Here is a 26,844-nt window from a genome sequence, read left to right as displayed (position 1 = left end):
GTTTTTGCATTCCATTGGGCTATTTGTCCATGTCCAATAATATGGCCCAGGAAGGTGACTTGGGCTTTGGCAAAGTCACTTTGTGCTAAGTTTACCACCAAGCCTGCCTTCCCAAGTTGATTGAACAAGTCCGACAAATGCTGTAAATGCGTTACTAAAACTCACCAGGTCATCAATGTGAGTTGGGTAATCCGGCAATGACCTTAGTAGTCAGTCTCTGAAATGTGACTGGAGCATTTTTCATACCAAATGGCATGACTTTGAACTGATATAGTCCATTTGGCATTATGAAAGCTGAAATTGCCTTTGCTCTCTCTAACAGAGGTACTTACCAGTAACCTCTGAACAAGTCCAACTTCGAAATGTAAGTTGCTTGTCCCACTTTTTCGACACAGTCCTCCAACTGGTGAATTGGATATGTATCAGTCTTTGTAACTGCATAGACTTTGCAATAGTCTACACATAACCATTGGGTACCATCTGGCTTGTCACCATGACTATGGGTGAGCTCCAATCACTGTAACTCACTTCAATTATGCCACCTTGGAGCATGCTTTCTATCTCCTTCTGAACCTGTGCCACCTTTTGAGGATTATCCCTATAAGGATGTTGCTTAATCGGAATAGCATCTCCTATATCCACATCATGCACATTTAGGTTAGTACTTCCCAGTTTATTTCCACATATCTCCCCATGTGATAATAATAACTCTTTAAGGTCATTTTGATTTTCGTGTGGAAAATAACTCAATAATTTATCCCAATTTTTGTCAACTTCCTCATTGTCCAATTTGATTTGAGGAATGTTCAATTCAGAATCTTGTGAACCTGGTTCTTCACTCTGTCTTATAATCATTAACACCTTCTCCTCCCGCTTTCCTGTCAAAATACCCTTTGAGTATATTCACATGGCACACTCTGAGATTTCTTCCTATCCGGAGTCATTATCAAGTAGTTTACCTCACTCAATTTCTTCTCAATTTGATACAGTCCACTAAACCTTGCTTTTAAAGGCTCACCTGTTACTGGAAGTAACACCAATTATTTAACCCCAATTGCAAAACTGTGAATTTGTGATTTCTTGTCTGCTTCCTGTTTCATTGTATGCTATGATACATTTAAATGCTATCAGCCAACGCTTCAGCTCTATTTAATTGTTCTCTAAAATTTGACAGAGTCCAATGTGTGATCGCTGAATTCTGACTTATTGATTTCTCCTTCGTCAATCTTAATGGCCCTTTTACTTCATGCCCCAAAATTCATTCAAATGAACTGAATTTGGTTGATTCATTTGGTGCATCTCTGATCACAAAAAGTACAAACAGAATTCCCTTATCCCAATCATCTGGTTAATCCTGACTATAAGCCCTCAACATGGTCTTTAATGTTCGATGCCATCCCTCTTGCACTCCCTACAATCTTGGATGGTACTCAGTAGGTTTGAATTGCTTTATTCCCAAGTTATCCATAACCCCCTGAATAGCTTGGATGTGAAGTTTGATCCTTGCTCTGACTGGATCTCTATTGGTAGAACTTATCTATTAAAATATTTAAGTAATTCTTCTGCAACCCTTTTGGTTGTGATATTGCATAATGGTACTGTCTCTGGTAATGTAGTCGACACATCCATTATTGTTAACAAACACTTAATACATTTTCTTTGAGGTAGGGGACCTATGCAATCAATCAAGGCACTTGTGAAAGCTTCCTCAAATGGTGGAATAGGTATTAAAAGTGCAGGTCTTTTAGTGCCTGTGGTTTTCCAACTGGCTGACATGTATGACAAAACTCAACTACATTCTTGTGTAGTCCAGGCCAGTAAAAATGTCTTTGTATTTTAGCCTGTGTTTTCCTTATTCCTAAATGACCTTCCAGTGGTAGCTCATGGCCACTCGCAGCACCTCCTTTCCATACTCTACTGGCAAAACAATTTGATGAAACTCTGCCCGCTTCTCATCTGCTCGAGTATGTGATGGTCTCCATTTCCTCATTAAGACATCACTTGTTAAGTAGTAACACACAGGGATTCATTCACTCTCCTTCTCTGTATATGCCTTTTGATACAACTGTTTTAAGTTCTCATGTTTCTGCTGTAACTTGAATGTTTAACAATTTGCTCTGTTCCATTTAGTTGATCAAAAAACATCACTGATCAAGCAATGCCAGCTTCCTTATCTGTGCCTTGTGATCTGTCCTACTTCAGCTTATGCCTCTGATCTTGTGACCACACAATTCCTGAATAAGTGTCCTGCATTTCTTCAGTTGCCTTCATCTCCACTGGCTTTTCAACCAGAGTAGGCAGCATGCCTTCCAGTGAATCAGTGATGTCATTTGCAAGGACAAAATGTATTCCTGGAGCTGAGAGTTTTCACTTTTCTCTGGACAGTCTAACCTCACTTTACATAATAGAACACTTCTTGTCTCACCATGAATTTCTGTTACCAGTACCTTTTCTGGCAATAGTCTCTCAAGAGTACATATCTCCTCATCCTTCAGCATTACAGACTGAGATAAATCTGTGTCCCTTAATATTGTATCCTCTTTACCTCTACTCCTGGCTTGAATAAAATTTACACTTACATGTATATTTTTTAAACAGATCTGACACTTCCTCCTTAACCAACCTCTGAACAGCTTGTACACTCTGAGGCAGTTGTCTAACTTCCCTTGTGCTGTTTATTACTAGTCAAACAAAACTCCCAGGCTTGTTCAGTTTTCCTACATCTGTCTTTATTCTAGCCCACTAACACTATGATGTCATGTGGCCCACTTCATTTATAATGAAAATACTGGAGCTTTTTGACTTCTTTGTCCCCCTCAAGGGTTTCTTTTTTACCCCGTGGTAAGTTACTCTCATGATATTCACTGAGATCGATCTTCCCCTTTCCATGTGAGGATTTCTCTTTGCCCCAGTTTCTATCCCTCATGGACTGAAACTGATTCTGGAAGCCAAACCGAGTTTTATGACCAGCTCATAATCATCAGTCACTTCAGCTGCTAACCTTGCTGTTTTACGCTCTTCTCTTCCACATGTGTTCGTGCTGCTTCAGGCAGTGAATTTTTGAATTCCTCCAAAATAATTACCTCTCTAAGGACTTTGTAGGTTTATTCTATTTTTAAAGCTCTTATCCATGTATCGAAATTACTCTGTTTGATCCTTTCAAACTCAATACAGGTTTGACCAGAGTCCCTCCTTAGGTTCCTGAAACGTTGTCTATAAGCTTCTGGTACAAGCTCATATGCACTTAAAATGGCTTTTTTCACCTCCTCATACTCCCCAGATACCTCCTCCGATAGTGATGCTAGCTTTCATTAGCCTTACATACAAGTCTTGTTTGGATCAACAAAACCCACATGGTCACTTGCCATTGCATCTGTTCAGCCACTTTTTCAAATGAGATGGAAAAGGCTTTCATAGCCTTCTCATTAAATTTAGGCAATGCTTGAACATACTTAAAGAGTTTCTCATCAGGCTTTTGCTCACCCTCACTTTTTTTCCTCACTAGACTTGCCTTCAGCCTTCATCTCCATCCTTTTAAACTGACTTTTCTTTTTAAGTGTCAGTTTCTGAAGTTCAAACTCTCTCTTTTTCTTTCTCTTCTGCTTTTAACCATAACTCAATCTGTTTCATTTCTGCTGCCCTTTCCTTATCCCTCCACTCTAACTCAAGCTGCTTCATTGGCAATTGAACTTTTGCCATCTCGATAGATTCTGATAATGTTTCCAGCAAGTTTAAATGCTGAGCTACTGCTGTAATTATCTCTCCTTTCCTCACAGAGGAAGGCAGCTCCAATCCTAGTTTGTCTACTAATTCCTGCAGCTTGGTCTTATTCACCTTTTGCAAAACTTCCAAATTCACTGCATTCACTTTCAGTCGCCAAAAGTTTTCTGGAAGAACCATTTGTCAATCCAACCAAAAAGCTTTGTCAATCCAACCAAACCAATACCCAAAATAAAGACACTAGCACCTACCACTCGCTGTTTAAAATCCTGCAAACAACCCTCAATCAGTTATGGACTAGACCAGACCACTCAAAACATTCTTAAACAGCAGCCCAGACCATAACTTTGCAATTTGTCTTGCTAAGTGTACATTGAAAATTACCCAGAGTAAGTTAGCGAGGTTGACTACCAGGTTTTAAAACAGACAAAAATTTATTCACACAATTACACATTGAAACACAAAGAACAGAATAAGAAACTCCTATAGAACTCAGTCTATCCAAGCCCACAGCTGACCTCCCTAACTAGTTCTGGACTGAACTGCTCAGCTGGAGAGCTGGCCACACCCCCTTGACTTATAGAGGTCACTTCTAAAAATGTAAAAGCTTTGGCCTGAAGTCCCATATGTTTATGAAAAACAAAAAGGTATTTAATCTCTGTTCAAAATCCAGCCGTTTTGGAGCCCCGTCTGCTTATGACCCTTGTGAAAAAACCCAAGGACACTGTTTCCTTGCAAAAAGGAACAGCTTTTAGCAAAAGAGGACCAGCTTTGTGACACTGCTCACCATGTTGCTTGTGTGGGCTCCTTCAGCCCAAAATAGTCAAGCATGAGTGAGGTTTTAAGGTAAGAGGAGAGAGAATTTAAAATCGCGACGGGCAAACGTTTTATACAGAGGATGGTTCGTATGTGAAATGAACTTTCTGAGGAAGTGGTAGATATGACACAGTTGCAACATTTCAAAGACATTTGGATAAGTACATAAATAGAAATGGTTTAGAGGGACATGGGCTAGAGCAGGCAGATAGGATAAGTTCAGTTTGGGACAATGTTCAGCATGGACCAGTTGGACCAAAAAGTCTGTCCCCTCACTGTATGACTTTATGATTATGTAAGAGTCTTGTTGAATAAATAAGTCAAAGGTTTATTGAACTGTTGCAACTCTTTATAGATTACATGATTATGACTCACATTACTACAGAGATTATTAAGCACACTAGCCTCAAGTTTGTCTCCAATATCTCATATTTACTTTGACCACATCCTCATGACATCATTCTGGTGGGTGATGCTTATTGTACTCTATCAAGTATTAAGCCTTTCAGGGGATCCATGATGGCAGCGATCTAGGAGGATCGCATTGCAAAGCTCCACACCACAGCACAAGTGGGACAAACATCTAACCCGCCCAACCCAGGCCATTGCGATATCCTGGGACTCTGGAAAGGTCATGGAGTCTCAGGAAACTGTGAAAAATCAACTTACCTGTGTTTCGCCATCCAGGGATGCTGAAGAAGGGGGGAGCAGTGTCTGAGGCCGGGCCCGCGGCCCAGCGTGCAGGATCCTCAGACTCTATTACCTACAGGCCCTGGTGAAGGAGCTTGCGAAATCTTGCAAGATGTTGGGTAAGTGGATAGAGGAGAAGCTGACCCCGATCTCTATCATGCTCCAGAAGCATGAACAGCAGCTGAGAGACCTAGAAAAGAGGATGGATGAAGTTGAACACAGAGTCACAGTGGTGGAAGCTGATACCAGTTCCTCCAAGGATAGGATCCAAGCCCTGGAGACGCAGGTATGTAATTTGCGTGACCAAGTGGATGATCTTGATAACAGGTTCAGGAGAAAAAATTTTCGGATTGTTGTCTGCTGGACGGTAAGGAAGGTAAGGCAGAATTTATTGAGGACTGGTTGCCGAAATTCCTTAACTTGGAGGCTGGAATGAGAGGCTTGAAGATCGAGAGGGCTCACCGGGTCACGGCGCGGAGATCAGGTCTGGGTCAATGTCCTCATCCTCTCTTGGTGAAGTTTCATAATTCTAGAGATAAGGAGAGAATCGTGGAAGGTTCCAGAATCCAGGGGAAGGATCCGAAGGCTCTAAGATGATGTGCTTTCAGGACTTCTCAATGGCAGTGATCCAGACAAGAGAATCTATGATGGTGTCAAGGGAAGACTGAGAGAGCTTGGAATCCAGTACTCTTCGAGGTATCCAGCGTGCTTCGGATCACCGATGAATCCGTACATCTCTTTGACACATTGAAGAAAGTAAGAGACTTTGTGGACAAATTAACCGAATCTGATCAATTTAGTATGTACAAATAGTAGTGTTGTTTGGGTGTGTCTTTGTTTTCTTTTCTTTAAAAGACAGAGGAAGTCCAGTTGGAGCTTTCTTTTCCTTTCTTTCACTGGTAATAATCTGGTTGAAAATATGCTTAGCAGTGGCTGAGATCTGTACTTTCAATTTCTAAGTTAAGTTATACCAAAGGATGGGTGGGTTATTTACCCCTTTTTTAAAAAATGAATTGTTTTTATTCTCATTGCTAGTCCATGGTGTATTTTCTTTCTTTTCTGCTTGTGTTTGCAGTGCAGCTCTAGCTAGGAGGAGGGAAAATGGTTGGGATGGCTAAATGCCTACTTCTGGGCAGTTTATACCCAGTTCAGGTATTTAAATGCCTGGGCTACAGTCTTGGCAGTGGGATGGGAAATTTGGGTTTTGGGATGGGTAGTTGTCCCCTTTGGGCAGGGGGCGAGATTATGTGTTAGTTTGTTTTTTAGTTTTTATTGTATATAATCTTTCATAGCTTTGTAGGTTTGTTAGCTGTAGTGGTTTTAGTTTATGTAGTTTTTATGTTAAAAGTACCTTGCAACACTAAGGCTCACGTGGTATGTAGTTTGAGTTCCTCCTCTCTGGAATTTAAATGTTACTGCAGAAGGTTATGGCAAATGACCTGGAATATCAAGGGGAGTCACTCACCAATTAAAAGGAAGGAGGTACTTTTGAGTTTTAGAAAGGAGAAGGTGGATATTGGTTTGTTACAGGAGACACACTTGGACGACAGGGAGCATTTGAAGCTACAGCAGAATGACTTTGATCGGATTTACTTTTCATCTTTTAGTACCAGAAGTAGGGGAGTGGCTATATTGGTTAGGAGGAATCCCCTATTTACTAGAGTGTGCTAAAGATACACACAGGAGGTTTGTAATTCTCAAAGCCCTGATAAACGGGGAAGAATGTGGTGTTTTAGATGTTTATTGCCCTCCAGACCATCCCTCAAACTTTTGGTAGATGCGTTCTCTAAACTGATCAGACTCTAGTCCCGGCATATCATTATAGGAGGAGATTTTAATTGTCTCATAGATCCTACAGTAGACAGGTTGCCCAAAGACGCCCCGATAGCCTCTGTATAAATTAACAATTAGTCGATCTGTGTGTGGAGTTAGGATTGGTGGACATCTGGAGGCATTTTTATCCTACAGGCAGGGATTTTACATTTTTATCGGACCCCCATGGCAACTCTGGACTTGGTGACATCCTGTACGATTGGTAATACTACCATCTCCGATCACACTCCAGTGTACCTGTTGGTTAAGATTAAGGATGTTACAGAGGGTTCGAGGCACTGGTGAATGGATCTCTTTATTCTCAAGGATAATAAGTTTGTTGGAGTACTTTTCTCGGGAATTTCGGGCATTCCTAGACGTTAACTTAGGCTCGATTAGTAGCCCATCCATCCTTTGGGAAACTACCAAAGCCTATGCCAGGGAGTTAGTTATTTCCTACTCTGCTAGCAGGAAGCAGGAAGGCTTACTTTGACAGACCCTTGTTGGTCAAGCTACAGAGGATTACATTGCTACAGTCTGCGTTGAATTCTGTGCTCACATAGGCAGCAAAGAAGAAGCTTACTTTCGCAGAGCATAGGTTATATGAGCATGGTGACAAGCCAGGCCAATACCTAGCGTATCTCACCAGAAAAAGGAGTGCCTCTCAAGCCATTAAGTCGACTAGGGAAGTGTCTGGGAACCTAACATGTGACTCCAAAAGACTAATGTGGTATTCCAGAGATTTTACTCTAAAATGGAGTCTTTTTTAAGGTTCTGGAGCTCCTGGGCATGATCCCCGAACAAGAGTCTTTTCTCAATGCCCCCTTATCAGAGCAAGAGGTGCAGGGGCCTGTGAAGCAGCTTCAGAGTGGAAAGGCGCCTGGTCCTGACGTACTTCCCAGCGAATTCTAGAAGGAATTTATAAACATATTGTTAGGCCCGATGCTCAACATGTTTAATTACTCGTACAGCCATGATTGTTTCCCATCATCTCTGAGAGAGGCCAATGTTTCGCTTATTCTCAAAAAAGGGGAGGACCCAGAGGACTGTGCTTCGTACAGGCCCATTTCACCCTTAAATGTGGACTTTAAAATCCTCTCTAAGACTCTTGTGTTAAGGCTGGACACTGTGTTACCTTCTATTGTTAAAGAGGACCAGACGGGTTTCATAAAAGTTTGCACATCCTGTTTTAGACAAAATAAGGACAGTCAGGGAATATTGCATTAATCCAATAATTATCAATACTGTTAAAGCATGGGGGGCAATTCGGCAGAGGGAAGGCAATATTGACAAAACATCTTCTCTCACATCTATAGTGGGTATGCCGGGTTTTCAATCGGGGATGGTAGATTCAAACATTGGGCAGCTCGGTGTGTGTCTTGCATGGGCAATTTATTTAAGGGAGACACAATGATGTCCTTTGATCAGTTAGCATAGAAATACGAACAATCTAACAGGGACCTCTTTCATTTTTTTTTCAAGTTAGGGATTGTATTCAAAAAATGATGACACGTTTGATTGATCCCTACATATCTGACAGAGAGAGGAGGGTGCTCAATGCTAAGACTACACTTCCTGTCAGCACTTTATATTATCAGATGGGGTGGGCGCCCCCTCAGATGACTCTGCAGGTTGTGGGAGAGAGAGCTAGGCATTGAGGTCTATTCAGAGGTATGGGAAGATATTTGGGAAAATGCAAGAAAGATATCAATTTGCAATAGGACCCATACTTTACAGTTGAAGATTCTCCACAGGGTCCATTTGGCTCTGGACCATTTGTCAAAATTTAAACCAGGGGTATCTTCAACATGTCCCCAAGTGCAAGGTTGATACGGGCACTCTTACCCATTGTCTCTGGTCCTGTGATAGGCTTCAAACATACTGGAGCATTGTGGTGGGTGCAATGGAGGGGATTTTGGGTGTGAGGGTGAAGAAGGACCTGATCTCTTTTCTTCTTGGCTTGCCTAGTATGTTCCCTGCGAATGCACATAAGAAAAACTTTTCAACACCCTCACTTTCTGCACAAGAAAAAATATCCACGGACGGTGGATGGGGGTGCAGGGTTGGGAACAGGGTTGGAGCTGCAGGTTTGGGGGCGGGTGGTGGGAGTGCGGATGGGGGCTGATGGTGGACAGGGTTGGGGGTGGGGTGGGATGGGAGCAGACGGGGTTTGGGGCGGGCAGTGTGGGAGCACCCAGGGTTGGGCGCAGACAGGGGTGCTGGGTGGCAGCAGACAGGTTTGGGGTAGGCAGGGGGCAGGGTCTCGCGCAGTGTCCCGAATGGGGAACATTCTTGCTGCCTAGTCTCCCGAATGGGGAACAAACTTCACAGAAAACTCCGAGCCCCAGAGGAAATCAATTAACCAAATAATCAATTATCTGAACGAAATAGTTCAGATTCGGACAATCGAGGTTCCCCTGTGTATGTGAGGGCAGGTTGGGTTTTTTGTTTGTTTAACTTTTTTTTGTGTTCTTTCTTTGTATTGTTTTAAATTGTATTGTTTTGTATTTGTTGTAATATTTTTAAAAATCGATTTTTCAATAAAAATATATTTAAAAAAGAAAGTATTAAGCCTTTCAGACCCATGTACAACATCGACAGAAAGATGGAGACTCCCCGAAACATCTCGGTTTTTGTGCTGGCAAAACCTCTTGTTACATGTAAGCTAATTTCTCACAGTTGTTTAGATTTAACACAATGCACTGTGTGTTCCAAATAGTACCAACGAACTGGTTACTTCTCTTGTCAGCTGGAAGGCCAGCACGAAGAAATGTTGTCATGTCTTTATCCAATCTACTGAATATGAGTGAAGAACAGTCTCTTCAATTATCTTGGCCAACTTTGAAGTAAATTGAATTTTCTGCCATTGCTCTGCCACCTTTCTCCAGAGAAGTCTCGACTTCGTTCTGTGCTTTCTGTCTTTAGCCCTGCCTGTGACGCTCAGATTGGTGGAAAAGTGAGTGTCAAGTGGAGGTTAGATTCTGCATGGTAATAGACAGTATAAGCAAGTGAGCAAACATTTGGTAAATGAAGTACAACATGTGAAAACGTGAACTTGTCCATTTTGTCAGGAAGAATTGAAAAGCAAAATATGACCTAAACAGACAGATGTTGCAGATGTCTGTGCACAAAGAGATCTAGCTGTCTTGGTACATAATGACAAAATGTTAGTATGCAAGTACAGCAAGTTGTTAGAAAGGAAACAGAATGTTGTTGTTAATTACAAAGGGGAATAGAATATAAAAGTAGGTAAGTTTTACTGCAGCTGTATAGGACCTCAATGAGATGACATCCAGAAAACTATTTATAGTTTTGAAGCTGCTTATCTGAAAATCTGTTACTATTTTAGAAGCAGGTCTGAGAAAGTTCATCCAAATTATTCCTGGAATAATTGGACCTATACACAGAGTTTAAAATAATGAGAGGTGATTTAATTGAAACCTATAAGATCCTGAGGAGACTTGTTAGAGTGGATACTACAAGGAAACTCCCTCTTGTTGGGTAGATTAGAACTAGGGTCCACATTTTAAGAATAGGAATTCTCACTTTAAGACAGAGATGAGGAGATTTTTTTTTCTCAGAGGGTGATTAGTCTGTGGAATTCTATTCCCCAGAAAATAGTGAAGACTGGATCTTTAAATTTATTCAAGGCTGAGCTAGATAGATGTTTTATGGACAGAGGAGTCAAGGATTAGGAGGGACAGCCAGGAATTGGGAATGAGAGCAGAATCAAATCAGTCATAATCTTATCGAATGCTGAGCAGATCTGATGGGGCGACTGGCTAGGTGCTGCTCCCAAATCAGATATCACACTTTTCTGGTCTGGACTTTATTTCTGCGAAAAGGGCATTCACCAATAAACCAGGAAGGCCTGCACTGACTCCAACAATGATGTTCCCTCCTCACTCACTACACTTACCTGTTACTCACTGCCAGAAACATCGGGCACTTCATGTCAGCACCATTGCTTTCAAAGCTACCAATTTCATGTTCTCTCTCCTAACAGCAGGGAAATAATAAGCAATAATTTTATTGCTGCCATTCCACCAAAATATTGAGGCCAGTCCAGTAAACCTGAGCAGACTGAAGATAATATATTCAAGGTTGGTGGGGACCCCTTCCATCATTAATCCACACAATAGGAAAATGCTCAAGTCATTTTTGGCTTTACTTGAGGATTAGGCTGTGGTGTCTTCCGCACCTGCCTGCGTGGAATGAAATTTGTTTTCCAAAGAGAATGGTCTATGTTTACCATGATTGTGTAAATGCTTCCAAATCATTCTGTTAGCCAAAGTCTTGGCTTTTGTAGTGTCCCTACCTCAGGTCAGAGGATCTGGGTTCTTGTCCCACCATAAGTGTGTATGAACACCCTTGCGCAGTTTGATTTTAAAAATACATACTTTTTGTCTGCCAGTGGCCTCTTCAAATTAGCATTTTTATTCCTATCCATGAACAATGGATGAATCTGTGCTGCTGGTGAACAGAACTACAAATTTGCTTGTCTTGCAGATTATTGAATTTCCTTTAGGTGATTTAGATAAGATTCCTGCTATGCTTCTTTTGTGGAAAAAATAAATACCCCAGAAAATGGCACAGGTTTTGTCCAGTCTTTCCTGTTTCGGAAATTTTCCAATCTGTCTTCCTAGTGAAGGATAGAACCTTCACCAGTCCACACACAGGAGTAGATCGATGCAGGAGTTCTGGCAGGCTGAATGCGTCCAAATATTAATCCCAACAAAACCAGAGGGATTGTCTTCTGCAGACTTGTATAGTTGTTGCAGATTCTGCTCTGCATTATTTGTAAGTGACTTCGCACTACTTGGAGCTGGTATGGTATTGGATGATTTTGGGCTATTGGTGGCTTCCCATTACAAATTGTCCATTTACGTCATGTATTACTTCACTTCTACAAATAGTTTTTAATCAAATGTTAGAATTGAGAGAATAATTGATTCCAATTTTATGGTTTCATTTATAAAACATTTATATCATGTATACTTAGGTTTCTGTTAAGTTGTGTGAACATAACAACAAAGTTTATCAGTTGCTGAACAAAGAGACCTTAGAGTGCAGGTTCATAGCTCCTTGAAAGTGGAGTCACAGGTGGATAGGATAGTGAAGAAGGTGTTTGGTATGCTTTCCTTTATTAGTCAGAGTATTGAGTACAGGAGTTGGGAGGTCATGTTGCGGCTGTACAGATATTGGTTAGGCCAGTGTTGGAATATTGCGTGCAATCCTGGTCTCCTTCCTATCGGAAAGATGTTGTGAAACTTGAAAGGGTTCAGAAAAGGTTTACAAGAATGTTGCCAGGGTTGGAGGATTTGAGCCAAAGGGAGAGGTTGAATAGGCTGGGGTTGTTTTGCCAAGTGCAGCAGAGGCTGAGGGGTGACCTTATAGAGGTTTACGAAATTATGAGAGACATGCATAGGGTAAATAGGCAAAGTATTTTCCCTGGGGTAGGGGAGTCCAGAACTAGAGGGCATAGGTTTAGGGTGAGATGGAAAAGATATAAAAGAGATCTACGGGGCAACTTTTTCACAGAGGGTGGTATGTGTATGGAATGAGCTACCAGAAGAAGTGGTGGAGGTTGGTACAATTGCAACTTTTAAGAGGCATTTGGATGGGTATATGAATAGGAAGGGTTGGAGGGATATGGGCCGAGTGCTGGCAAGTGGGACTAGATTGGGTTGGTATAACTGGTCGGCATGGACGGGTTGGACCGAAGGGTCTGTTTCTGTGCTGTACATCTCTATGACACTATGACTGTATTAAATGAAATTCCAGAAATATCTAGGGATAACTCTGTTGAGAAAGTCAGAGCATGTTGAAACGTTGGATATTTTTATGCAACTTCAGGAATCTGTCAGCATACCTTGTTGAGTATTGTCAATAACCTGGAAATACTTCCACATCACATTCAGTAATTCATAGATATTTCAATAGTAAGAATTTTGTGTGTAAATGTTATTTTGTTTAAATATTAAATATTCGAACAATTTGGGCACTAGAAATATTCGCAAAAATTAACAAATCCTGTAGAACAACAAACCAACTTAAGTTCTTCATTTTTTCCCTAAAGGTTAAAGCTTATTGTTACACCAGTAGGGAGAACAGCTTACTATAACCATGTACCAATGTTGTCATTGAGTGCCATCTCTCTTCCCATCAGGGTAACAGAGAGAAAAAAGTAATTGAAGAAGCCAAAGAAAGGTAGCCTACTGATTATGGTATGTAATAAGCAACTCTGTGGTGGTAGGGTAAAAATTGCATCATTCTAAAAGTGAAGGCCCAAGGATGTCAAGCAATAATATGGCAGCAACACAGGCAACATATTCAATGAAAGCATGAAATTTCAAGTCAACTGTCTCTGACCATTGTCATGATAAAAGCAAACGGGTGGCAAAGTGTGGTAGACAGGGCAGCAGGAATGGGAACACCAAATTTGCCCAGCTGTGGCTGCTTCTTACAAATCCCCCCCTCTAGAGACACTTTCTAACATTTCTCCTTACTGTCTATTATTATCTGACAGATTCCTTTCTATTGATCCAGCTATTCCAGTTATTATGGAAATTGTTACACAATGCCGAGGTGAGGAAAGATACCTGACAGCAACCCTCGGAGGGGAATTAATGCATTTCAAAGCAAAGGCTTGTATGTTCCAGGTAAGAGAAGTAATTTTGGCCGTCAGTAATTGCGACTATCAACTATAGGTTCTTATAGTGAGCTTTAATGTTGTAGCTTCCTTGCTGACAGGTGAGAGTGCGCATATGACAAAGTTGAGAGGTGTGCTCAGTTAAACTGTCATGACCAAACAAATCTGTTAATTTGACAAGGCTGCAATTAGATGGCATGACTAATACCTTAATTAAGCAAAGATGCTGAAGGCACAATACTATTATCATGGGGCTGGAGGTGGTGGAAATGAAGTTTAAAAGCAGTTTGACCTGTTGATTTTTGCTAACTCACCACCTTTTGATCTTTCTGTTCCCTTTCTCCTCAATGAGGCCAGCTGTCCGTCATGTGGTGGTGAAGATGTGATGATGACCAGGCAGAATCTCTGGGTCATAGAGAGCTTTGGGGGCCCTTGTCCGTATTTAAGGCTGAGAAAGATTGATTCTTGGTCAGTTGGGGAATCAAGTGTTACAGGGAAAAGGCAGGAAAGTTGACATGAGGAATGGCAGATTAACCATGATCTTGACGAGTGGAGCAACTCATGGGCTAAATGGCCTAATCCTGCTTGTATTTCCTATGGTCTCACTATGTTCATGCAAACTACACCAAAAGAAATGATGGCTAATAGGAGGATAAATTATAAAATTTTACCATTAATTTTAGTGAAGGGATCTATAAATTTTAGCATGGCCAATGAATAAAACAATTGCACTATTGCACTGAGGTAATGTATACCGTTGCATCATATTGAGCTCAAATTAAGAACATGAGGGAAGGAAGCTGAACTGTTCGCCAGGGACTGTCTATGATCAGAGAAAGAACAATGAGAGGGAACGCAAAAACACAGTCTATGTCCAACTAGAGTTCATTAATTCCTTGCTTCCTACAGTTTAGAATTTTTTAATATTTGGAAACTTTGAAATTATGGACTATAAGCCCAAGTCCTGATTATTAATATTAACAAAGAGCAAAGTGATCCTGTTATCAATTCCTGTGCAACACTGTGGTGGTAAGGAAAGCAAATGTTGAGTACTGCGAACTGCTTTCTGTCCCTAACCAATTCTAGACCCATGTTACCAATGTCCCTTCAATCTCATTAGCATTAATTATGTTAACTGGGGTACATTAAATGCACTACCTGTATGAATACTCTTCCTCTTCAACACACAATTTAAACACAATTCTCCGATAACAAACGCAAGCTAACATTTATGTAGTCAATTTTTCTACATATCAATTAATTTTTTCCCACATTATTGAGTGGGATATTTGGTCAGAGGGAAGATGAGAAGAATGGCTGGTGGGCAACATAATTGGGGAAGAGGCAACATGTCAGAATCTTACCACCAACTTTGGCGATCCAGCTATCTGCCTGAAAGAGTGGGTTGACCTTCTCATCAGCAGCTATTGAGAAGCTTGTCTGCATCTATTAGGATGCCACTGAAAGCGCAACCCCCTGGAATTAAATCAAGCTCCCCAATCAACCTGTCCACATTAATTGAGAAACTTGATACTTCAGATAACTGACTACATGCAGCAGGTATCTAACCTGCTTTGCACTTCTTCCTGGACTCAGGCTGGAGGATCACTGGGGAAACTGGGATATCATTGTAATGAGTTAGATAGAAAAGATAGAAAATGCTATCTAAAGTGTATTTGGTTACTGACAGGGGAAATTGGAACTTGGTACTTCACAAAGAGTAAGTCTCACCATGTAGAGGTTTATAAAATCATCAGAAACATGGATAGGGGAAATAGACAAGGCCTTTTCCCTGGGGTGGGGGAGCCCAGAATTAGAGAGTAAAGGTTAGGGTGAAAGGGGAAAGATTTAAAAGGGACCTAAGGGGCAATCTTTTCACACAGAGGGTGGTGCATGTATGGAATGAGCGGCCAGAGAAAGTGGTGGAGAAAGGTACAATTAAAACAATTTAAAAGGCATCTGGATGCATATATGAATAGGAAGTGTTTGGAGGGATATGGGCCAAGTGCTGGCAAATGGGACTAGATTAATTTAAGATATCTGGTCGGCATGGACGAGTTGGATTAAAGCTGTTTCTCTACTGTATATCTCAATGACTGTGATTCTATAATTGAAAACCAACTCCTCAGTTGTTCTTCAATGTCTAAAAGGCTTCACCCAAAGCTGGAGGGGTAAGTTTATTTTGAGGGGGCTGAGTTGCTGCTTAGATGTTCTGGCCCACCAAAAGGACATCCTATTAATTATGATATATATTTTGAATCATCACCTGCAGAGTTTTATTACATATCCCTGGAGCAGGTGGACTTGAACCTAGGTATCCTGGCTCAGAAGTAAGGACGATACCATGCACCTCAAGAGCCTTTACTAAATTTTGTAGGCAAGATAGAAGTGCCGCATGCACCTCTCTATAAGACTATAAGATCTAGGAGCAGAATTAGGCTATCAACCCATTGAGTCTGCTCCACCATTTGATCATGACTGAAATGTTTCTCAACCCCATTCTCCTGTCTTCTCCCATAGCTTTTAGTCCTTTACTAATCCAGAACCTATTAATCTCTGTATTAAAACATTCAGTGAGTTGGCCTCCAAAGCCTTCCTCAGAAATGAGTTCCACAGATTCTCGCAGAAGCACTTCCTCCTCATTCAGTTCTAAAGGGTCTTCCCTTCATTTAGTGCAATCTGGTCAAAGTCTCTCCTATTAATGGAAACATCTTCTCTATGTCAGCTCTATCCAGGCCTCCTGGTATTCAATAAGTCTCAGTGAGACTCTAACGCCACACCCCCAACTTTCACCATCCTTTTAAGCTCCAATGAGTACAAGTGCCAGAATCCTCAACTGCTTCTCATTTTTCAAGCCCTTATTTAGTAACACCCTTGTCAATAGTCTTCTGAAAAAACAAATAAGTTATGCCCACTGGCTCTTCTTTGTATAACTTGCTCATAACCTCCTCAAAGAATTCTAACAAATTTGTGAAGCGTGTCCTCCCCTTGATGAAGACATGCTACCTCAGCCCTGTTTTACCACACACTTCCAAGTATTCTGCAATCTCATCCTTAATGATGGACTCTGTAATCTCACCAATGATTGTGGTCAGGCTAACCAGCCTATTGTTTCCTGTCTTACGCCTCACTCCCTTCTTAAACAGTGGTGTTATATGAGCCATTTTCAGTCTTCTGGGACCCTCCCTGACTCCAGTGAATCCTGAAAGATCACTGCAATGCCTCCACAATCTCCTCAGCTGTCTCCTTAAGAACATTGGGTGTAGTCCACCCAATCGCCTGGCCAGTGATGCTACATTCTTATGGCTGGATGGATGGAGCACAGGTCTAAGTGCATATCAACAGCCACTGAGAGTGCTTGTGGTACTGTGTCTCCAATGTAGCAAGCAGACTTTTCATGAAGGCAGCCAAACATGTTAGAGCCATGACTTTAATCATAAGTTAGATGGACTCCTCTGTCTTCCTCTTCAGTCCAGTGAGAGCCTTCACCATCACTCCTCGTCTCCTCCTCAGCTACTTCCAAGATGCGTTCTTGGTGACAGCCACAGGTTTCCTCTTTAAATTGTCAGAGAAAAGCATATACCTGCTACTTCTGTCTACATACAATAGTAATTCCAGTCAGATGTCATTCAATTGAAATGCTGTCCTCTCTCAATTTCCATTGTCCATCCTGAACATCCTGAGGGTGCAGTTGCAAGTAGTTATGTCAGATGATTAGTAATCTAGAAGCCTGAACTGATGTTCTGGAGATATGAGTTCAAACCCCACTCTGGCAACTGTGGGAATTTTAAATACCATCAATTCAATAAATGCAAAGCTAGTATCCGCAAAAGAGACAATGTTACCAGTGGTGTTTTGGGAAAGAGCTCTGTCCTTACCTGGTCAGATCTGTATGTGTTCCGATACTCTTAATTGCCATCTGAAATCACATACCAAGCTACACAGTTTTATTCAAAAAGGCAGCTTATCATATAGTTTCATGAAGTGAATTAGGCTGTGAGTGAATTAAAAGACATCTCCATTTGTGCACAGTCCCTTCAACCTAGCTGAGATTGCAATATGCATCAGGCTACTGCTAGCAGCATTGAAATGTGAGAGCTGATACAATTGAGTTGAGATTCCAGACTTTGACAATTCGGTAGAATTGGGTCAGTCTAGTGCTTCATGCATTTCATTCATTCAACATGAAAAGGTACCAGACTGCAGGAAGCACCCTCTCCTCCACCTGATTTTGGACTCTGAGACCATTTTCTAGGTCTCAGAGTTCAATTGGTTGAGGGTTCATTGGATTGTTTTTAGGATCATAAACAAATAATCCTGTACATTTCCACTGCAACATCATTACTTTCAGCCAGCCGTTACAATTTTATTGCCACTCACATGGTCCTGCACCAGAAATTACTGTACTTTAAATTATGATTTATGACTGTGTAATCGCCGATATAAATAATCTGAATCAAAGCTATTCCTATGTGTATGTGTATTTATAGTTTGTGTGTGTATAGTTTGAATGCTATTGTTGCTAGAGGAGACAGTTGAGCTGTGCTTTGAATGATTGTGTGGCTTTCTGCAGCACAAGCTGGCTTTATTTGTGACAAATATTAGAGTTTGAATCAGTTCTATGAGGGGATCAGTGCTCAGGCCCCAATTATTTACAGTACGAATTAATTACTTGGGTTATGCAAATAATGTACTATTGCCAAATTTGTAGATGATACGAAACAGCTGGTAAGTCAAGTTGTTCGAATGAAACCAAGAGCCTACAGAGGTTTAGGTGAGTAAGCAAAAACTGGGTAAATGGAATATAATGTGAGGTCATGTGTGTTGGGTTTATATTCATTGAGTTTAGAAAAATGAAAGGAGATCTTTTTGGAACTTATAAGAATCCTTAGGGGTTTGACAGATAGATGCAGAGAAGTGATTTCCCTTTGTGGCAGAATCTGGGATCAGAAGGAATAGTCTCAGAGTAAACAGTTGCTCCTTGAAGACAGGGATGAGGATGAATTTATTTATCTCAGAGGATGGTGAATATATGGAATTCTTTACCGCAGAGAACTGTTGAAGTTAAATATATTAACTACAATTGTAAATATATTTAATATATTTACATATAGTTAATATATTTAAATATATTTAAATGTATTAAATATATTCAAGCCCGAAATAAACAAATTTCTAATCAGCAAGGAAATCAAGGGTTACAGGAATAAAGCAGGAAATGGAGTTAAAGATTATCACGTCAAACATAATCTCATTAAATGGTGGAGTAGACTGGATTTGCCAAATGGCCTACTTCTGCTCCTAATCCTTATGGTATCTGATTAGGATTTAACCAATATAACCATTGTTATTATTCATATTTTAGCAACTATGAAAAAAAAGTCAGTTAAATATCTAGGTTTGACTACCTTTCTCTAAAGGTTGGACTGCATATATTTGTTACCTATAAAAGAACAAAGAATCACATACGATTTACAAGGCTTTGGAATAATCATTCTTACTTTTGCTTTTAATGTGGGGTATAAAATTAACCATGTCATGTTTTCGTGTTCACACTATATTGTAGGATGCACAATCTTGGCATCGGGGGGAGTAGCCTCTATCAACAGCTAACAGGTGAGAAATCAAGGAACAGGAATGCAAGGAGGGTCAAGAAGCAAAAAGGAGCAACGGGAAGGGAGGCTACAACCGAGTAGCCTGCTATTGCCCAACTATATGTGAAGGACTAGTTCAGGTGTAATACAACTAACTCATCCACAGTTTCTAATTCATTAACACTGCCGTACACTTTATATTCTCTTTTTTGCTGATTACCATATTTTGCCCCTTGGCCGGTTTCAAAGCTAAAAGCCATTACAGAGGATATATTTCAAGCCAAATTTATAAATTAAATCAAACCATTTTGTACACAAAATGAAACTAATCACCTTCATGCATCCTCTTAATACTCCTATGCACTGCTTCCATTGTGACTGCAAGATGGTAGCTGGAGAAGACTGAACATGGCCTTGAAGGATCACTTTGAGAGCCTGCAGGCCCAGCTTCAGACTGTATTACATTAGCATGAGTGCTGGAATCTGGACTGGCTGGATGGTCAATTGCTGCCAGTCATGAACAGCCTTCACAGTGCTTCTAGAGGATGAAAGACCAAAAGAAAAGCTTGAGAGAGCATATAGGTGACATTTCATTGGAATTAGTAGCTTATATTCCTTTATATTGTACTATATTACATCAACACTTGTCTGATCAACTGTCATTGTAACTGGAATTGGAAGAATAAAACTGCACAGGTTGCATCCTGAACATGTTATGCCCCATCTAAGGGAGAGCTTTTTTTCCCTTAATGCCCAGTATAGCATAACATCTTGTCATTGTACAATGTTGGAGCATCACCTATTGAAAAAGTTTTAAACAGTTGAAAACTTTTACTTCATAATAGCAAAAGAGAAGGAAGAAAACAAATAAAAATCAGCTGCAATCCTGAGAATAAACAAGTATCTTGTGATCAACAACACATTTACACTGATTTCACTCAACTCAGTTCTATCAGAACTGGATGTCAAATAAGTAGTGCTGGCGCAGACTTCTAAGATGTGATAATTTTGCTCACAGATGCTTTGTACATTGTTGGAATGAAACCCTTTCCTGTGGATGAATTCAGCAACATTAAGATATGGCCCTCTCAATGCAACATGTATACAATCTACCACACCCTGCATCTTGGAGAAGTCCCCTGTGTTATTAAAGTTTACTGCTCATGCTGCAGCACTAATCTCATCCCTGAGAAACAAGATGAAGTGGTGTAATCTGATAGAAATTATATTGGTAACAGCCTTGATGTAATTGTATGTTGAGGATCCCTCATGGATTCCTAGTCGAAGGGCTGAATGGCCTACTCCTGCACCTATTGTCTATTGACCATGGGGAGCAGACAATTGCATAAAAAGTTAGTGCAGCTGTCACCTTGATGGCTAATAGGATAGGACAACCACTCAGCCCTTCAGATCACAGGGCCCACTCCAGCTAATAAGACAATCCTGTGACAGTGATCTGAAATATCCTCAGCCTGCAGTGACATTGCTCATTTGGAGGATATATCATTGAGGATAATAGACTTTGGATGTTCTGTACCTCCTCCACATCTTGAGGGCACCTTTAGCTGTGATTTCTTCATCAAGAAATAGCTGGGAAGTTGTTGGGGTTGGTTACTGGTCCTGGGCTTGCCGAGGCATCTGTTCTAACTTGAATTCTCTATGCCTTCATTGCATTGCAATAACAGTGATTAAGATCACTGTCGTGGCTGGATTCATTGACCATGGTTCTAATGAAGCTGTGTGTGGGAGTGTCAGCAACAGAATAGGTTGTTATTAATGAGAGTAGTCAGCATTCAAATTAAACACAAATGATTCAGAGGAATTCAACAAGGAGAGTCACTGAATTAGCATACGTGGAATTTGACCAAGTGGACTTTATTCCAATGAATGCAGCACGCGCCACGTTGTACAAATGCAATGATGCAGATGTAGGATTACTGGAACCCAGCTGCCACCTGCCTACCCTCTGAGAAAACCAGCAATAAAATGAAGAGCATGTTGTCAAGTATTGTCAGCTCAAGGTGAGCAGATATTAGTTCTGTACCATTGTCCAGTTTATGAGATCTTGCACTATCTTTGTGAACTGTAACTCACAGAAGACACTATACTGTGAGTGATTGCTTCTGCTTTACAGAGATGACAATGATCAGCTTGTGATGGTCAAAATTGATTGTGACTAGGACTTGTATGCCATTTATTTGGTCACTGCACATTCAGTACTATATGCTGAATATTATAATTACAAATGGCTTCCAACTAGACTGTGTTAGTGCCTCATTGATGCAATTATCCCTGAAGTACCTTATATCATCAGTGTTTGCAGAATGAACAAAACACTACTCCATCTACTCCACATGTTGTTGCAACCATTTTCATTTCCATTGCACGTTTGTGATTCAGATGAGAAGTGAAGGCAATGCTTCACAGAGTAAATCAGAATGAGCCAATTAATCTTGGTGACCAGTAAAACCTTTGTTTTCATTTTGTTCTTACACCCCCTGTTGAGCTCATCAGTTATGCAGTTCAAAAGGTTCCAACACAACACTAGGTGGGATGCTCTTCAGAGAGAAGGTGCAGATGTGATGGGCTGAATGGCCTCTTTCTGTACTGTAGATATTCTATGATTCTACACTCTACTCCAATGTATGAGGTAAATAGCTGTACCTGTGCACAACGCTGCCCAACAGCAGCATTGCAATGAAAGTTGTTGGTACGCTCCAAAGTATAGCATTGAAGTGGAGACCTGGCATCTAAATGAGTCAGTGATGTGCCATGATGATGTGGAGATGCTGATGCATGGCTCACTAGCAAGATTCTGATACCGTCATTCAAATCTTGTGTAGAAAAACAGACTTTTTTCTCGATTTCAGGAGTCTCATGTTTCTAATCTCGTCATAGCTTCCCAACTGACCACCATTACTCGTGTCATTCAGGGGCTGGGATAATTCCACTCATTGTCTGGAAGGTATAATTCTATGTATATGATGAGTCCGTGGGACAGCTCTCCCAGTTTTGGCAGAGCCCCCAGATGTTACAAAGTAAGACATTTCCAGAATCGATAGGATTGGGTTTGCCATTGTTGTTGAATTCCAGTGCTTAGGTCAATGCTATTTGGTTTAATTTCTTTGCTTCGGCTTTGATTAAACCGAATAGTTTGAATTCAAAATTACCATAGGTTACTCTCCCATTAGAGAGAGAAAGACAACTGGTGGTCAGTTTAACCTGAGAGTCACCACACCTCCGGTGAGGGATAAGGTTGAGAAGGCAGGATCTTCACAGTGATCTTAGCCCTCACTTAGGAATGGAACCTGTGGTGCAGGCATTACTTTACGTAGCAAACCAGTCATCAAGTCAACTGAACTAACTTAGCCATTTCAGAGGGCAAGTAAGACTCAATGGCATTGTAGTGGGCGTGGAGTCATATGTTGGTCAGACTAGTTAAGGATGGCAGATGTCCTGCCATAAAGGTCATTCTTGAACCAAATGGGCTTTTACAGCAATCAGCAATGGTTTCATCGAGACCATTAGACTAGATTTTAAGTCCAGATTTATTAATTAAATTGAAATTCCATCAGCTTCCATGGTGTGATTTGAACCCTGTTATTGGATTATCCAGTTAGTCCAGCGACATTATCACTATCTCCTCCCCTCAATGACTTGTACAACAAAAGACTGTGTTAAGGGCCATTTTACAAGGCTGCCAGAATGTTGCTGATGGTGAGGTACCTTCCATCCCACTACATGGGGAGTCTGTCAGCTTTGTGGAGTTTGCATCTGTGAGGCAGGCCAAGGGGGCATCACAGCTAGAAGCTGCATGACACAATGGGTGGTGATGGACATAAAAACCAGGCACTGAAGTCTCAATGATCCCATTTATGAATACTGTACAGCAGAAAGCACCAAATTCGTCTGCCTATCAAAGAAAGAAGAAAAACAAAGTTCCAACTACACAGTGTGGTCATTCAATAAAAAAAGTGAATTTGCAGAAACTTCCATGGCAAACTACAGATGATATTGAAAACAGGTTTATGAAAGTAATATGTTGCATCTTATTACAGATTTTTTCACATCAAGATGATGAAAATGTAGTCTCCTTATGTGACAACAGTCAGAGGAAGAAGTTTCAGAAACAAGATCAAACTTCAGTGTTACTTTGTATGGTCTGAAAATTATCAAGCATCTGAAAATGGGTCAGAGATCTAACAATGTATTCATGAGGTTCAGAGTTAATGTTCTGGAGGCACATTCATTGCTGGAGCCACAGGTGCCATGTTAAGTTTTTGTTGTTGAATACTTTGTATCTGTTTAAGAGCTATGTCCAATAAAGAACATTATTTGATCATAGTAGCTTGTACTCATTGTTCATAGAAGATAGAATATTACAGCGCAGTACAGGCCCTTTGGCCCTCGATGTTGCACCGACCTATGAAACCAATCTGAAGCCCATCTCAGAGAAAGTGAGGACTGCAGATGCTGGCGATCAGAGCTTACAAATGTGTTGCTGGAAAAGCACAGCAGGTCAGGCAGCATCAAAGGTACAGGAGAATCAACGTTTCGGCATAAGCCCTTGTTCCTGAAGAAGGGCTTATGCCCGAAACGTCGATTCTCCTGTTCCTTTGATGCTGCCTGATCTGTTGCGCTTTTCTAACAACACATTTTTAAGCTCTGAAGCCCATCTAACATATGTTTATCCAATGAACATTTAAATGCCCTTAAAGTTGGCAAGTCCAGTACTGTTGCAGGCAGGGTGTTCCACACCCCTGCTACTCTCTGACTAATGAACCTAACTCTGACATCTGTCCTATACCTATCACTCCTCAATTTAAACCTAAGTCTCCTCGTGCTAGCCATCACCATCTGAGGAAAAAGGCCGTCATTGGCCTCCTTATCTAATTCTCTGACAGTTTGTCTATCGCTATCGTCATCTCTGAACCTTCTTCTCCCTAATGAAAACAATCTCAAGTCCCTTAGCCTTTCCTTATAAGACCTTCCCTCCATCCTGGGTGACATCCTGGTAAATCTCCTCTGCACCCTTGCCAATGCTTCCTGATCATTCCTATAATGTGGCGGCCAGAACTGTACGCAATACTCCAAGTGCAGCCGCACCAGAGTTTTGTACAGCTGCAACATGACCTCATGGCTCTGAAACTCAATCCATCTACCAATAAAAGCTAACACACTGTGTGCCTTCGTAACAAACCCTACGTGGCAACTTTCAGCGATCTATGCACATGGACACCAAAATCTCTCTGATCATCCACACTATCAAGAACCTTACCATTAGCCCATTAATCTGTATTCCTGGTACTTCTTCCAAAGTGAATCAACACACACTTTTTTGCATTAAACTCCATTTGCCACCTCTCAACCTAGCTCTGCAGCCTATCCATGTCCCTCTCTTACCTACAACATCCCTTTGCACTATCCACAACTTCACTGACTTTATTGTTATCCACAAATTTACTAACCCATCTTTCTATGCCCTCATCCAGGTCATTTATGAAAATGACAAACAGCAGTGGCCCCAAAACAGATCCTTGCTGAACACCACTAGTAACTGAACTCCAGGATAAATATTTTCCATTCACCACCAGCCTCTGTCTTCTTACAGCAAGCCAATTTCTGATCCAAACTATTAAATCATCCTAAGTCCCATGCCTCTGTAATTTCTGCAATAGCCTACTGTGGGCAACCTTATCAAATGCTTGACTGAAATCCATATGCACCATATCAACCTCTTTACCCTCACCACCTGTTTGGTCACCTTCTCAAAGAACTCAATGAGGTTTGTGAGGCACGGCCTACCTTTCACAAAACCATGTTGAGTATTCCTATTCAATATTTGGAGATGCCAGAGTTGGACTGGGGTGTACAAAGTTAAAAAAATCACACAACACCAGGTTATAGTCCAACAGGTTTAATTGGAAGCACTAGCTTTCAGATCACAACCACCTGATGAAGGAGCAGTACTCCAAAAGCTAGCACTTCCAATTAAACCTGTTGGATTATAACCTGGTGCTGTGTAATTTTTAACCATGTGTATCCCTAATCAAATACTCTCTGTCTAGATTATTATAAATCTTTCTCTTATAATCCTTTCCAACACTTTGCCACAACCAAAGTAAGGCTCACTGGTCTATAATTACCAGGGTTGTCTTTACTCCCTTTCTTGAACAAGGTGACAACATTTGCTATCCTCCAGTCTTCTGGCACTATTCCTGTAGACAGTGATGACATAAAGATCAAAACCAAAGGCTCTGCAATCTCCACCCTGGCTTCGCATAGAATCCTAGGATAAATCCCATCTGGCCCAGAATTGCTAACACCTCCTCCGTATGAACCTCAATCCAATCTAGTCTAATAGCCTGTATCTCAGTATCCTCCTCGACAACATTGTCTTTTTCCTGTGTGAATACCGACAAAAAATGTTCATTTTGTGCCTCCCCTATCTCCTCAGAAGCCACGCACAGCTTCCCACTACTGTCCTTGACTGCCCCTAACCTTACTATAGTCATTCTTTTATTCCTGACATATCTATAGAAAGCTTTAGGATTTTCCTTCATCCTATGTGCCAAAGACTTCTCATGTCCCCTCCTGGCTCTTCTTACCTCTCTATTTAGGTCCTTCCTGGCTAACTTGTAACCCTCAACCACCCTAGCTGAGCCTTCATGTCTCATCTTTACGTAAGCCTCCTTCTTCTTTTTGACAAAAGATTCAACTTTTTAAGTAAACTATGGTTCCCTCGCATGACCACTTCCTTCCTGCCTGATGGGCACATACTTATCAAAGACACGCAGTAGCTGTTCCTTGAATAAGCCCCACATTTCAATTGTGCCCTGCAGTTTCCTTTCCCATCTTATGCATCGTAAACCTTGCCTAATCGCTTCATAATTGCCTTTCCCCCAGCTATAACTCTTCAACTAACCAAACACGAATGAACCAAAAGGCTTGAACTTTAGAGTTGTTGTATTCATTGTAGATATGCAGAGTTGAAAAACTAGATTTTATGTCTGAAGAGTTTTATTTAATGCTTCAAAATGTTTGCACTCACACTCACAGCTGCTTGCTTCAGTTTTCAGTTTCAATTTCTCTGTAACCCCACTCTTGCTTGATTAATAGCACATAGAACAGAAAACAGGTACCAGACATACACAAACACTGGACAATTGATTTGATGTTGAAAATTCCTTATTTTTACCTAAACAATTGTAAAAAAACCAAGACATATACATTGAGTCATTTCTCAGAATTCAGTGTTACCATTTTATCATAATCTTTGTGATATGAAGATCACTGATGATAGCATTGAGATCTACAATCTTGAGTTTGCAATTTTGCGTAATCGGCTTTGAGATGGATGAACATAATGGTCTCTCATCAGAAAAAGAAAAATATCCTGATAATCAATGTTCTTCTAATATCTTGATCTGCTCACTATCAAACATCCGATATTCCATTTCTTGTTGTGGTTCTGTTCGCCGAGCTGGAAGTTCTTGTTGCAAACATTTCGTCCCCTGGCTAGGCGACATCATCAGTGCTCTGGAGTCTCCTGCGAAGCGC

General features: G+C 40.9%; 1 long non-coding RNA gene across 1 annotated transcript in view; it reads left to right on the top strand.

The window, feature by feature from the left end:
- Positions 1 to 23,566, top strand: part of LOC132824196 (uncharacterized) — a 51,600-nt gene extending 28,034 nt beyond the window's left edge. Inside the window, exons 2-3 of the long non-coding RNA XR_009645645.1 lie at positions 13,568 to 13,700; positions 23,343 to 23,566. This is a non-coding gene — a long non-coding RNA (uncharacterized LOC132824196). The remainder of the gene's footprint in view (positions 1 to 13,567; positions 13,701 to 23,342) is intronic.
- The last annotated feature ends 3,278 nt before the right edge of the window (positions 23,567 to 26,844 follow it).

Source organism: Hemiscyllium ocellatum, chromosome 18, assembly GCF_020745735.1.
Source record: "Hemiscyllium ocellatum isolate sHemOce1 chromosome 18, sHemOce1.pat.X.cur, whole genome shotgun sequence".
In the NCBI taxonomy this organism is placed as follows: domain Eukaryota; kingdom Metazoa; phylum Chordata; class Chondrichthyes; order Orectolobiformes; family Hemiscylliidae; genus Hemiscyllium; species Hemiscyllium ocellatum.
The sequence above is the reverse complement of the archived record's forward strand: the minus strand, read 5'-3'. Positions and strand labels throughout refer to the sequence as shown.